Genomic DNA, 13,429 nt, shown 5'->3' with positions numbered 1-13,429 from the left:
CACAAAGTTTTCATGTGACTTTTCCATGTTAATAGTGCTGCACTGTGCAGCTCCTCGTCTGCTTTTACCCTCCCGAAGTTCAGGTTTGGGCTCTGGACCGCAATTGTGGGGGGGGGGGGTAAGCTGCTCTGTAGGGTTGGGGTCTTTAATTTCTTTCTCTCCAGAAACGTGTTTCTGTTTCCAGTAGAATCTTGAGCCTGAGAAAGTTCTCCTTGTCTTGGGCAGGGAAGAATACGAATCAGAACGTGGTAAAGTAATTTGTCTCCTTGCTGCAACTGGACATGTTTGTCTGCAAATGCTGTGACCAGAGTTTATGTTCAAGATGGGGAGTGGGCGTCATGCAGGGCTTGAGGAGGGGACGTTGCCCGGGAAGGGGAGGGTGTGCACACTAAGGACATTGCCTTTCAGCGCTGCCCGGGTCCAGTGGGCAGCTGTGAATATTCGTATGTCCTGGGCCCCTCCTTTGCCAGCGTTTTATTTTTACATAGCTCACAGTTGTGAGGGACTGCTGTCGTCCCTCGTGTCCACTTCTCTTCCTCCTCCACGTCTCAGAATGGACATTTGGAGACCGACCTCCAGACTTGGCGCTGTCGAGTGTTTCAAGATCATTCTTTGCATTTAGAGAATTTGCTCCTCCCCTCGTAAAAGCCAGTCTGCGGTATTAAAAGCTCAGGTACAGATGGGGGCCCTGTGGCATGAAAGGGAAAGTCTTAGACAACAATTCCAGGGCTAGAACATAGAGAAAAAGGTGCTGCGCAGGTGCCCCGAAGGTGCACGTCACTGATAAAGCAAAAACAGGGCTTTTAGTTTGGTGAGAAACGATTGTGCAAGTCACTGCGTGCCCGCATCTGCCATCATGCCGATGTGCATCAGAGTCAGCAAATGCACACTCTGCAGTGTGAACCAAGCAACTCCAGAGTGAGCGGCAGCGACTGGAGGGTTGTTCACCGGCCTGGGAGTGACAGGTGGGCGTTGGTGTGTCTGGGAGAGCTGTCTCTCCTGTGCACCCCCTGCTCCCCCAGTCATATTTTCCAGGGGTGACAGTTGTCATCCTGAATAAACATGGATATCACCCGTTGAAAGGAAATGGTGTAAAGGACTTAGGATTGTGAATCTCCTGAAATGCTGAGTTCTGGCTTCCTAGCCATGCTGATCTGTGTTGACACGTTTCTGATCGAATGCCAGTCAGTGTTGTGGTTGAGAGCTTGTTCCCAGGGTTTGTGATGCTGTGAGAACAAAGCAAGGAGTGTGAGTTTTCCCATTTTCTCCTTCCCTTGGGCTGCCCTGGGGGACTGGCAGGGACTTCCAGGACACCGGTCCTGGCCCGTTCGCATGGGGTTTTCTACCCTGGCCGGCTGAGTAAAGGGGAAGGCATTCCCCCGTGACACTGAGCCCAGCGAAACTTCTTGGGCTCTCCAGGTACACGTGTTTTTTCCCAGAGGATTTTACTTGGCAGTAGCTTCCACACCGAGGTTCGGCTGTGACACAGTGACTAAGAACACCCGAATGCTGGGGGGAAGTATGTTGCATGAAGGGGACAGTGGAGCCTTGCAAGGTGTAGTCACAGAGTTCGCCATTTCACTTTTTTTATTATTATTATTACTTCTAAAAGTGTCAAACACAGTTTTAAACTTGACAGAACTGAGAACACAGAATTCTGTGTGATCCTTGTCCCCGAGGGCTTGGAACATGGACCTGCTGGAGGAGCGCTTGGCTAGGATATTGGCTCAGGAATGTACTAGATTGCATCAGAATCATCTGAGGCACTTAAAAACAATGACTATTTTTGGGCCCCTCCCTGAAGATTCTGATTCAGGCAGTTTGCGGTGGCTTGGGGGAAATCGGTGTCCTGATAAGCTTCATAGGTGTTTCTGACTTGCAGCCAGATTTGAGAATCAGTGAACTAAATGCTTTTGGGTTCTTTCCAGTGCTAAGATTTCATCAAGAACGTACTCTCATGAATGAGTCAGTTGGGAGAATAGATGATTTTGCTTCCGTTTCATCTCACTATTTTTTGATTTATCTCTTACAGGAATTTAAAAGACGTAGTTCGCAAGGGCTTCCCTCCCTTCATTCTGTTTTGTTTTGCTGTTGTCTAAATAGTTTGAAGCAAATCCTAGACCTCGTGTCATTTTATCCCAACATATTTCAGTGTGTGTAATAATAATCGACAGTGTCTTACATAACCACAAGGCCAGTGTCACCCCTAACAAAACGAACAGTTCTTTGGTGTGACCTAATACCAGGTCCACATTCAGATCTCCCCGATGGCTGACAAAATGTTTGAATTAGGACCCAAACATGGTTTATGCGTTGCATTTGGCTGTTAGGTTTCTTCTGTCTGTTATTCTCCACAGCATCCCTACTCCTCCCCCTACTCCCCCTTCCATGTTTGAGAGACCCATCAGTTGGGCTACAGAATGCCCCCCATCCTGTCTGTTCACTCGAGGTTTTATTTAGCTTGTTCCTCTATCCCCTGTCTTTTCTGTGAAATGGAAGTAAGCTCTAAAGGCTAGATCACATTCCGGCTTTTTTACCCCCAGCATATGGAAAAGTCTTGTGTGTTCTCACATCGAGGAGCCTGGTTGACCCTCTCCTGGGGATGCTGAGCTTGAGCTGTGGGTTCACATGGGGTCGGCCGCGCTCTCCTCCGCAGAGTTTCCTGTCAGCTTTTCACCTCATGGTTTCATCTGTTGAGGACCTTTGCCTGAATCAATCAAGATAGAGTTTCAAAGTCAGGGATTACGTTTTATACCTCCTAAATACAGACCTTACTTAAGACTACCCGATTAGCATGTACTAAACCCTGAGTACTTGTAAATTTAAAGTAGAGTTATTTTTTTATCGACTAGATGGTAATGGTTCAGGCGTGTTTCTGTTTCTGTGCTTTTTTTTTCCAACTTCCCTTCTTGCTACTTTAACAAAAACATTGTTGTCATAGGAGAGTTTATAAAGGAAACACTGTGCAAAATCATTTTTTTTTTTTTTTATGTCCAGGACTGAATGCTTTAAATACAATTTTAGCTTACAAATATAGGCAACTTGTCTTGGTTGAAAAAGGACTGTGTTGGAAGCTAGGATTCCTGGTTCTAGTTCTGATGCTGGTGGCCCTCAGTCTCCTCATATACAGAAGCAGGAGTTTGTTGTTGCTTGGGGTTTACTTAACTTGGGTCTTTAGGTGTCAGAGTTTCTGCGGACAGCCTGAAATTATTAACCACATGTCCTGTGATGATGCATATTGCATTTTCCTAGAAGATTCCAAATTTTTGTTGGTTTAAGCTTTTAAGTTCTTAAAAGCTTAAGACCCAGGAAAGGTGTGAGGAACCACCGAAATTTTGTAATAACTGTATTGGACTTAATATGGAACACCTTCTTTGTTCTTTCTGTATGCAGTATCCTATTTCTTCCTCCCTACAACTTTATATGGTAGGTCCTGTTTTCCATCTTAAAATAGATGACAAGTTAAGCTCAGAGTTGTTAAGTCCCTTGCTGGATATCACACAGCTAGTAGGTAGCAGAACAGGAGTTTACCAAATTCCGTCCAAAATAACTTAAATAAACCCAGAATTTGCTGTAGGGGTGCAGGATAGAGAAAGGTAAATAAATAAAGAGAATATTTTCATGCCGTTGAGAGAGGGCTGAATTCTGTCTTTGTCAGTAAATGGAAAGGTGTCACGTTTGCACGAAGCATATCACTGTCCTCTCTGCTTCCTGTTTCCAGGCTCTGACCTCCCAGGCCCCCCGGCCTCCCAGGCCCCCTCCACCGCCCAAGCGCAGAGCCCCTTCTCCCTGCACGGGCACCGTTCATAGCAGTTCTCCCGCCAGTGCCCAGCCCAGCCCAGCCCCCTCGAAGTTCACTTTTTGTCCTGCTGGGCGAGATTCTTCTTCAAAGGCAGTTTGGAAAATGAGGTAGCCCTTCTGATGTGGCAGCGCTTCGTATGCACTGTGGCCTCCGATTTCCTCTCCTCGAGTGATGTAAGCACAGGATCAAGAGCACTTCCCTTTCCCCTGACGCCAGTCAACATGTTCGTTTAATCGATGGTCATTTTAGTAAGAAGATAAGACATTTTGTTTTCTTTTGTTGTTTGGATAAATAATGCTCTTTGAAAAACTGCGCAGCCTGGGCCTGATGGGTAAATTCCTAATGGTGGGTGATGGGACGTGCAAAAATGTGATGAGGTATACACGTCTTCTGTGGTCTCTGGGGCAAGTGACAGTCCTGTTCTGCCCTGGCCTGGGGCTGCCCCTCCCAGCAGCGGGAACACTACCTCTTTCTCATGGTGCCCACTGTCTTCTGTTGTCTGTGCTGCGTAGACTGTTGTCTCAGACACCTCAGAAGGCTGAGACCATCGGGGTCTCCGAGGGGCCTGATATAAACATACCCCCATGCCACGGGCCCTGGAATAGGAAACACATCATACCGCCATCCTCCGCCATTCCAAGAAAGCTGCGTTCTGCTCTTGGCCCCTTTCCCCAACTTATGTATTTGTTCCTTCCTGATTCTTCCAGGTATTAGACACCTTGGCTGGGGGGTGGGGGGAAGGGGCATTTCTGTTGTCTTGGTCTTTCAATAAACTTTTTTAAGTACCTGATATTGTCAGTGCCTACTCTACTGGAAAAGTGTACAAAAGTGAATGTCTTTTGGCCACAGCCTAGAAAGCAAAGCATTCCTGGTCCAGTGAGCCCTCCTGACAATCTCCTTCTAGCTAGTAGAACTTACACGCAGAAGCCTACCCTTCTCGTTCCCCCTTTTATTTGTGTTTCCTGTTTCTCACATCATTGCTTTTCCAGCCCTTCCATTTCAAGGATATGCTGCTTTTCCAGCGATTCTTCTGCTGTCAGCTTTGATGAGGGTCTCTACACTGTCTTCTGGAAAGCTTGGTTCCCCTGGACCCGAGGCCCCTGGTGGCGCATCTCTCCAGTGTCTGCACATTAACTGTTCAGAAAACATTGCATTCTCTTTGGTAGGGTTTTGTGGTACCTGGGTAGGTCTATGAGATGCTTCTTCATTGATGTACTGCCTGCATATCCAACCATAAAGAAATTGTTCATAAAGAAATTGTTCTCAGAATCTCCCCTCTTGAGCTGAAGAGTCTCTGGGATTTCCCTTTGAAATCACTTTAGCTGCAGGATAATTCTCTGCGGTAAATAATATAGGAAGTTGGCACACTGACCTCCTATTTGAAAGTCATGGGTTTTGCTTCTTTCACAAATAGTGATGGGTTGTTTGGATTATTACATCCTCTCTCACGGAGCCCTTGGCCATCTTAATGTTCTTAAGCTTTGTCACGATGATGGCAGGTTTCAGATTTTGTGGAAAATTCTACCACCTTCCCAACGGACATGTTGCGTACTTGACACAGAAGACAAATATATTTTTTAAAGGTTAACGTAATGTTTGTTTTGGCGATACTGTGTTAATTAGGCAGTTGTTTTGTTTACAGATTTTGGTTTCGTGCTCCCTTAAAGTGATTTAGTTTTGTTTCCACTCTTGTCATTTTTAACTTACTTGCTGCTTCTCTCAATGACTACATCTCACTGTCCCTGTAAGAATTTATCCCTTGGCTACATTTGCTTCCATCCGAAGTTTTCCAGCTGTAGGAATTTACCCAGGTTGTTCCCGGAGATTCCTCTGTATTAGGAGGTAATCAGGATCCCATTACCTGTGATACTGGGACATTCAAGCAACTTCTGCTTATTAGTTAGTTTATTTGAGAGAGTTATTTGGTGGTGTTGAAAGTTAAATAAAAAGTGAGATTTGGTTCTTGCCTTTTAGGAGCTTACATTCCAGGGAAACAGGAGACGTAATACAAAATAAAGAACAAACCACCACCAGTATGGGAAGCAGGACAGGTCCTTAAGTGATCAGTGTCGTTCGAGGTTAGTCAGGGGAGCTTCCGATCCCCAGAGAGAGAGGAGCATTTGGAACTGAGATAAAACGTAGCAACGGGCAGGTTTTGAATATTCCTTCTGGAGGAGCCCTTGAGTAAACTGGTAACCAAGCATTCTTCTGCCGTGGGAACGAGCTTGAGACCACCAAGAGTGGACTAGTTAGGATGAGGTTTGACTGTCCATTGTAGAAAATCCAGGTAACAGTGACTTAAACAGACGCATATTGCTGTCACATAGAGTAAGTCTTGAAGAACTGGACAGAGACCTACCGCGTTCCATCTGTCCTTCTGTTCAGCTGACCTTAGTATGTTGCTGGTTTCCATTCTCAGTCTTCTCGTGGTTCAAGATGGCATCAGCTCGCTTGTTCTCATTTCAAGGAAACAGGAAGGGGTATGCAGGGAGACTAAAGGCGGTTCCACTGACTTAGCAATTTTAAAGCGCTTTTCCAGAAACCCCAGAGTCTGCTTTTGTCTCGTTAGCTATGACCTGGTCACTTGACTCCTTAGATGCAAGGAAGTCTGGGAAATGTAGTCTTAAGTGGGCCCATTGCAATCCGAAGTGAAATATTAGTTCTGTTACTAAGCAAGCATGGGATTTTCGGGGTTTCGGCCACAGAGGCCTAGATGCTTAGGAGATGAATGTCGCTAGACCCAATGGATGTGTCTGAACAGTATCAGAGGAAAAGGAGAGAGATGGGTGGTCGAGGAGGTGACGTAAATAAGTATGAGGAGTTCTGGCGGGGGAGCTAAGAGGGTAAGAAGAAAACTTTAAATTGCTCTAGTAACTTTAAAGCAGAGATGCTGATCCATTTTTTAAGAAACGTTCCAGGTAACTAAGATTTTGCTTCAAGGTATTCTGGTTAAATTGCATTTAATCTCTTCAAAAGCAATACCTCGATAGGGGCGATGATGCAGTCTGCCAAGTATGATAAGAAAAGCAAGGAAATACATGGTTCAAGATAGAGTAAAGTTGTTCTTTTAATAATAACTTGGTGGTGTGCTGTATGAGGTTGCACAGTTCCGAGGACAGAACGAAATCTTTGATAATTGTGTGTGTGTGTGTGTGTTTGCACGCGCATGCATGCTTCTTGGAGTACCTTTGCCGTGAACTCAGCAGGAGACCAGTAAATACAGGCAGAGTGTCTCTGCTGCTTCTGAGGGTTGGGGGAGAGGCTCTCCAAGTACCCCTCTTTCTCTCTCCTCCCCTCTGGGTGTGTAGGGTTCCTCTCTGGGCCAGGTGAGGTCAAGTTCAGTGTCGCCTTGCATTTGTTAGAGCTCTGCGAAGTGCCTCACAGAAGACTCTGACTGTTCTCTAGGGACAGGACCAATGAGTGATTTAATTAAAGTCATTAGACAGAAAACAGATAGCAGAACATTTGTACATACTTTGTTTTCAGCGGGGTGGGCCAAGTCATGTGAGCGCTGACTCCAGTCACGGCTGTCGTGGAGGGGAGAAAAGTCCAGAGCTTGCCGGAGTCAGATACGGGCAGTGTGGCACAGAGCCAGGGTGCAGAGTCACACTAAGTACTCCCAGAATACGGAATGCCCAGCTCCTTCCAGAATCTTCCATAGATGCAGTCATGTAAAGTGAGAACCTGTGTTCATAGCCATGATTCTGAGACCCTGCAGAAGCCTCAGTTTGCAAGGTCAAACTTAGGCACCGCGCTTAAAAAAGAAGTAGCTTCAGTCATTTTAGAAGCATTTTCAGCAGTGGTTCATTTATATTCCATACATTTGTGGACCGCCAGGCACTGTGCTGGGTGCTGGGGATGCAGTTTGTGACCTGTGACAGTCCCTTGGCTGTTCTCCCACATCCGTGGGGCAGGACTAGGTGAGGGGGAGGCACGTGTGGGGCAGTAGATCTGTACATGGCCCTGTAGGTCACGTGTCAGACAGTGATACCTGTGGTGAAGGAAATAAAACAGGGTAATGTACTGGAGGAGGGGTTCAGGGACAGGGGAGAAGCTTCCTGGAGGAGCGGATTGGCCACGCCTTGAATGGCAAGAGGGACACAGCCACCAACGACCTGGGGCACAGAGAACAGCAAGAGCCAAAGCTCTGAGATGGCAGCAGCTCGAACCGTCCTAAGACCAGAAGGGAGGCGTCTAGGAAGTGTGTTAAAGAGAGGAGAATGAGCAGTTTAAAGGGACCTCAGGGGGAAACACCTACTCAGGGCTTGTTCCAGTGGTGCGGGTTAGAAATGGCGATGGAAATGACCCCGGCTCAGACCGGGCTTGGGGTTCGCAGATGAAGGCATTTGGGGAGTGGGATGGAGGTTAGAGGAAAAAGGCTGTTTTGACCATGTTAAATTTGAGATGGCCCTTGATCATCTAAGTGGAGCTATCAAGTTGGAAGTTTGGTAAATGACTTTCAAGCTCCATAGAGAAGTCCGAGTAGAGGTACAAATCGGGGATGCATCAGCGCTTAGTTGGTGGAAACTAAAGAGGATTTCTGGATTACCTTTCCATCAGAAAGGAGGTGAAATCGAACTTCTGTTTTAGTTCTTATAGGAAATTATATTTCCGTTAGTGTTTGACTAAAGCATTTATTTTGGAGTATGTTCATTGTGGCAGGTAAAAACAAAAGGTTTCTATTTAGAGGGAGAAATTCAAAATTATTTCAAAAATAACTTACCTGTAGTTATTGCAGTTACGGCCTGTAGTTCTGCAGGCAGAGGAGAACAGACTCTTGCTTTTTATAATGAGGATGCGACTTCTCTATGTGCTCAGGGCCATGGCGTCTCTGATATGATGAGAGAAATGTACTCCGGTAAACATTGCGTTTAGCAAAGCCCCCTAACCCATGACTTCTGTGAGTTCCCTGCCATCTGGTCCCTGGCTGGAGAGAGGAATTCTTCTTGTATATGTGTCTCCATAGCAACGAGTTTGCAGTTGATATGGAAAGTAAGCAGTTGCCTTAGCAACGGAGTTGCCGATGTGGTGGCTCCCCTGCTTTCAGGGAATGGACAAGCTGACCAAACTAGTTTAGATGCATCCTGTAGACACTGTAATAGCGGGCTGCACATGCTGCCCCTACCGTGTAAAATCAGCCCAGCTCTGAAAGAGCTCGCAGCCCCTCCCTTTCTCAGGGGGAAGGGCTTGCAGAGGTAATAAATCAGACAAAAGTAGCTGCTGTCAGTTGAAATAGATTAGAAGAGAGATCTCTGGTGGAATTTATTTAGTTTCGTTTAAAGGAGAGTGTCATACTGTGGGCATATTTGGTTGCAAGGAAAGGAAAGCCACCCTAGTGGGCTTAAGTAAAAGAGTGTTTGTCCCAAGGACATAATAATCAGTCCCACAGACCAGTGGCGAAGAGCAGTGAAGCACACCTCAGGTCTGTGGTGATTGGAAATGGCCCCGCTGTGGCCACATGGATGCTCATCCCTGCCTTTCTCTGGGGGTCTGCCCCAGTCTCCTCTTTGCAGCCTGGCTTCCTCTGTGTGGCTCTTGATTTCTGCTTCCTCCCACCCGGGGCGTGCTGTGGCAAAGGATTGGCGCCCACCCCCGCAGTGTGAGGGCCCCAGCGCCCAGTGGTGCCGACCTCGTCACCTGTCATTCCAAACACACAGACTTGTTCTTCCTGAGTTAGACGTTCAGCTGTGGGCCAAACAGGGGCAAGGTCCCCAGGATCAGGACAGCTGCTGGGATTGTCCCTTCACCTGGGGTGGGGCTTGGGCTTGGGCTTGAAATATGCCTGCAACAAAACGTTTCCTGGAAGGAAAGCCTTTGGTCTTTTGAAAACATTTGCATATGAAAATTAAAAAAAAAAATAAGTTTTGAGTGTTTTATACTCACTGCTTCCCTTTGTGTCACCTCAGGGCACCTCTCACAGGTGACAGGTGAGCACACCAGAGAACTCTGGGACTGTCCTGAGCCTCCCTCCTGCTTTTTGATGGTCTCTGTGATGACTTCATCTTTCTTGCATTTCGTTTCCCTAGATTTGGGGCTGGTGGCTCCCAGGCTCGCAAAGTTTTTCTTTGGTGGCTGCTTTTTCCTGCCAGCTACCCTCAAATTGCCTGTAATCACAGGGTTGAGTGATTACCAAATATCGTGAACTCTAGCCCCCTGTTCTAGACAGGAATAAATGTCAGCTATCCAACACAAGTTGTCCTGGTTTTCAAGATCAAGAGATTGGGTGATGATTCTTGTTAACCACTGTGTACCAGCCCAAGTCATCACATCGAGATTTTCAACATGAGAGGAAATGTAATTACTGTGTGCTGGGAACTGGAGATACCCAGAGATTACAAAACTCTGGGCAAAGATAAAAAAGAGAACAGGAAGGTTAAAAGTGGCATTTGCCAATTGTCTGGGGACTGTCCCATGGCCAGAATTATATGATTTGGGACTCCAAAGGATTAAAATGACCCAGTTGGGAACCCTGGAGAGAAGACAATTTCATCAGCTGGACTTTTCGGGATGGCCAGGCTGGGGGCTGGTGACAGGAGACAGGAAGTCACCTGAGTCAGTAGGGTTAGCTTGGACACAGAGTGGGGATGCATATGGGGGAAGACCGGATGTGAAAATGGGAACTGATATTTCTCAGGGCTCGTGGGGGGCTGTTCGGCATCGTGTGGGGCGTTTGCATCCATGCTCTTCCAGCATTCCGGCAACTGTAAAGTAGATACTATGTTTTTCTTACAGGTAGGGAGACTGAGGTTCAGAGAAATCCAGTGGCTTCCTCAGGTGGCACAGACAGATGTCGAATCAAGATCTGAGACTTCTTTGTTTTTCGTTTACCCTAGTTGGCTGAAGCGGAGGGTTCCTTTGGGGTAGAGAGGGAAATCGATTTGGGAAGGTAGTTATTTTTATTTAACGGACCCTGTTTCCATTAACCGTTGCTTTTATTTGTTGATGCCACCTCTGACTATTAGTGTCTTGGCCATTCTAGAATTCTGGCCTGTGGATTTGGTCATTTTGGGGCGTTGGGATGGATTTTCACTCTTCCCGTTTCAGATGGCGACATCTTTTTACCTCTGGCATTGTAGGCAAACATTCACCCTTTAGTTCTGTAGAAAACAGGGGCAAGGAGGTGATTCCATTCATGCCTTTGTTCATTCAACCACATCGCGTTCTTGGAATGTGGAGGTCATTGCACTGGGTGCTGTAGGGGCCACACAGATGTGTAGGACCGGGCCCTTGGGGGACACTTCGGGAGTCGTCCCTGGTACTCCAACTCTGTACCAAATGTCCCTTGATCCTAAATGTCTCTCGGCTGTCCCTTTCTCCCTAACCCTGCTGCTGGTCTTCAGTGGTAGCTGGGTGGTGCGGGAGCCTCCAAACCCCTTTCCTCCTCCTCCTTCACTGGCCCCCGCAAGTCCACCTCACCCAGCACTGCCCTGCTCCCCGAGGGCCGAGTTCATACACGGACCTGCTTTGTCACCGCCCTTAGTGTCTCCTATCACCTGGAGTGGTTTGTCTCAAAGTGTGGCTCTGACCACATAAACTACACAGAACACACAACCACAAAACCATTATCGCCCCTAAAAACAAATGAACCATGATTCTTTGCTGTCATCCGGAATCTAGCCTGTTGTAGAATTTATCTGATTGTCTGCTAGGAAGACATCTAGCAGTAGTTCGTTCAAATTGGAATCCAAAAAAGGTCTAGAATATGACATTTGACTGATATATTTCTTAAATCTCATTTTGATCTATGCTCCTTCGCCTTCCTTCCTGCCCCTTCCCCGCCCCCCCCCCCCCCTTGCTGACCATTTAAAGGAAGCCATCTTCCCTTTTTGTCCTCTTCTCCTGACATTGTTCCCATGTTCCCGTCCTGCCCTGGGTGAGGGCTCCCTGTTTCTGCAGAAGGCCGTGTGCTCTGGTACTGGCTTTCACTCGCAGATGCCGTTCCTTTGTCTAGAATGCTTTTCCCGCTCTTCTCTCCTGGACGCTGCTTTCCCAACTTGGAAGACCCAGCTGATCTCCACCCCTGCAAAACCGTCCCCTTTTAGCTTTTGTTTTGTAACGCTCTTTTCGTTGTGTAATTAATTGTCTCCTTAGTATCTGTCTCTGCTGTTGTCCTCCCCTCACGCCTCTCCCCACCCTGAGGAGGGCAGGGAGCACTTCTTTTGCGCATCCAGCATGTTGCTTGGCGTGTCGTAGACACTGTTAAAACACCTTGCGAGAGAATGAACAAGCCATAAGCCACCAATTCAGGTATTTTTTAATAAACTTAGCATCAGCTTTGGGACAACAGTTGAGTATCTACTGTTTGTGTATCCTGTATGAGGGGCTTTCTCTAATTAGGATGATCACGGCTTCCTGATTTCCTTCCGTCCACCACGATACTGGAGGCTCATTCAGATGCCTGCCTCTACCTTCCTTCAGTGGCCAACAGCAGCCCTCCTTCCTTCCTGTCTTTGCCGTCCCCGTCACCTTCTTGTCAAGAATGAACAAAACAGAGAGGACACTTCTTAGCACTGCGTGTAGAACGTTTCACAGTTGCTGGAGAAAAGAGGCGGTTCAAATGATACGGAGGAGTTGATCCCTACTGTATGGAATTTACTTAATTGTCGAGAACACCCAATAGTCTGTCGCTTCGTTCAAGTGAACTTGAGCACAGCAGATGTTTATTCGCTGATGGCGTTCCCTACAGTTCTTTGATAGAGTTATTATCACTGGGATTCTAGAAGATGATGTGGGTTTATAGATGAAGAATCCCAGGTCCAAACAGTGCCAGCGACTTGCTGAGAAAGCGTGTATCTGGGTAAAGCCTGGCTCTGCCGCCTCTTGGTCAGACTCACTACCTCATTTATTCCTCAAGGACTCTGGTTAATTGGAAACAGACATGAACTCGTGTCATATTTTGAGTCACTGAATATACTAATTTTTTTATACGCGATTTATTTTCTGTTTGTGACCTTTGAAAAATATGCTCGGACCTATTAAAATTTTGTTTCCTTGATTACTCCAAATGTTCTTGGATTTTAGTCTTTGAATGAGTCTGTGGATACTGCTTTGAGTCATCTATTAATTAGTGTTATAACCATTGATGAAACCTACACAGATTTTTCCTGGTGAGCAAAGGACCCGATTCTGTTTGTTGATATGGATATTATTTGTAGAGAATGCAGATTGCCCAGAAGTGGTGACAGGTGTAATTGGAGGACTGTTGTAAGACTTTTTATTTAAATAACTGTCTTGATTAAGTCTACCATTCATTATCTCTGGTTCTTTGACTTATTTTAAAGGTTTTCTCCCCATCCTCAGGGATCAGTTTATATTGAGGGGGATCGTTTCTCCGAAATAATATTACTAAGTAATAAGGTAATGATACCACTCCTGTGTGGTGCGTGAAACTTCCCCACAACTCATCCATTCATCCAGCAGATGTTGGTTTCATACTTATAAACAGGCTTTGTTCTAGGCATCAGAAAAACAAGGATGATTCCAGTCTAGTGGGATAGAGATGCTTATAAAGAAACACATAAACACCATGGCATATGGCATCTGTACAAGGGGCCGTGGGAGGGGAGGGGAGACCGCCTCTTGGTATTCGTATGAGTCAATGAACAAGATATGTTGCAGAGAGAGGGT

General features: G+C 46.5%; 1 protein-coding gene across 11 annotated transcripts in view; it reads left to right on the top strand.

The window, feature by feature from the left end:
• The window catches only part of FOXN3 (forkhead box N3), a 349,057-nt gene that overhangs the window by 142,406 nt on the left and 193,222 nt on the right, over positions 1-13,429 (top strand). The window lies entirely within an intron of this gene.

This window comes from Rousettus aegyptiacus, unplaced genomic scaffold (genome assembly GCF_014176215.1).
Source record: "Rousettus aegyptiacus isolate mRouAeg1 unplaced genomic scaffold, mRouAeg1.p scaffold_m13_p_3, whole genome shotgun sequence".
Lineage (NCBI taxonomy): Eukaryota > Metazoa > Chordata > Mammalia > Chiroptera > Pteropodidae > Rousettus > Rousettus aegyptiacus.
The sequence above is the reverse complement of the archived record's forward strand: the minus strand, read 5'-3'. Positions and strand labels throughout refer to the sequence as shown.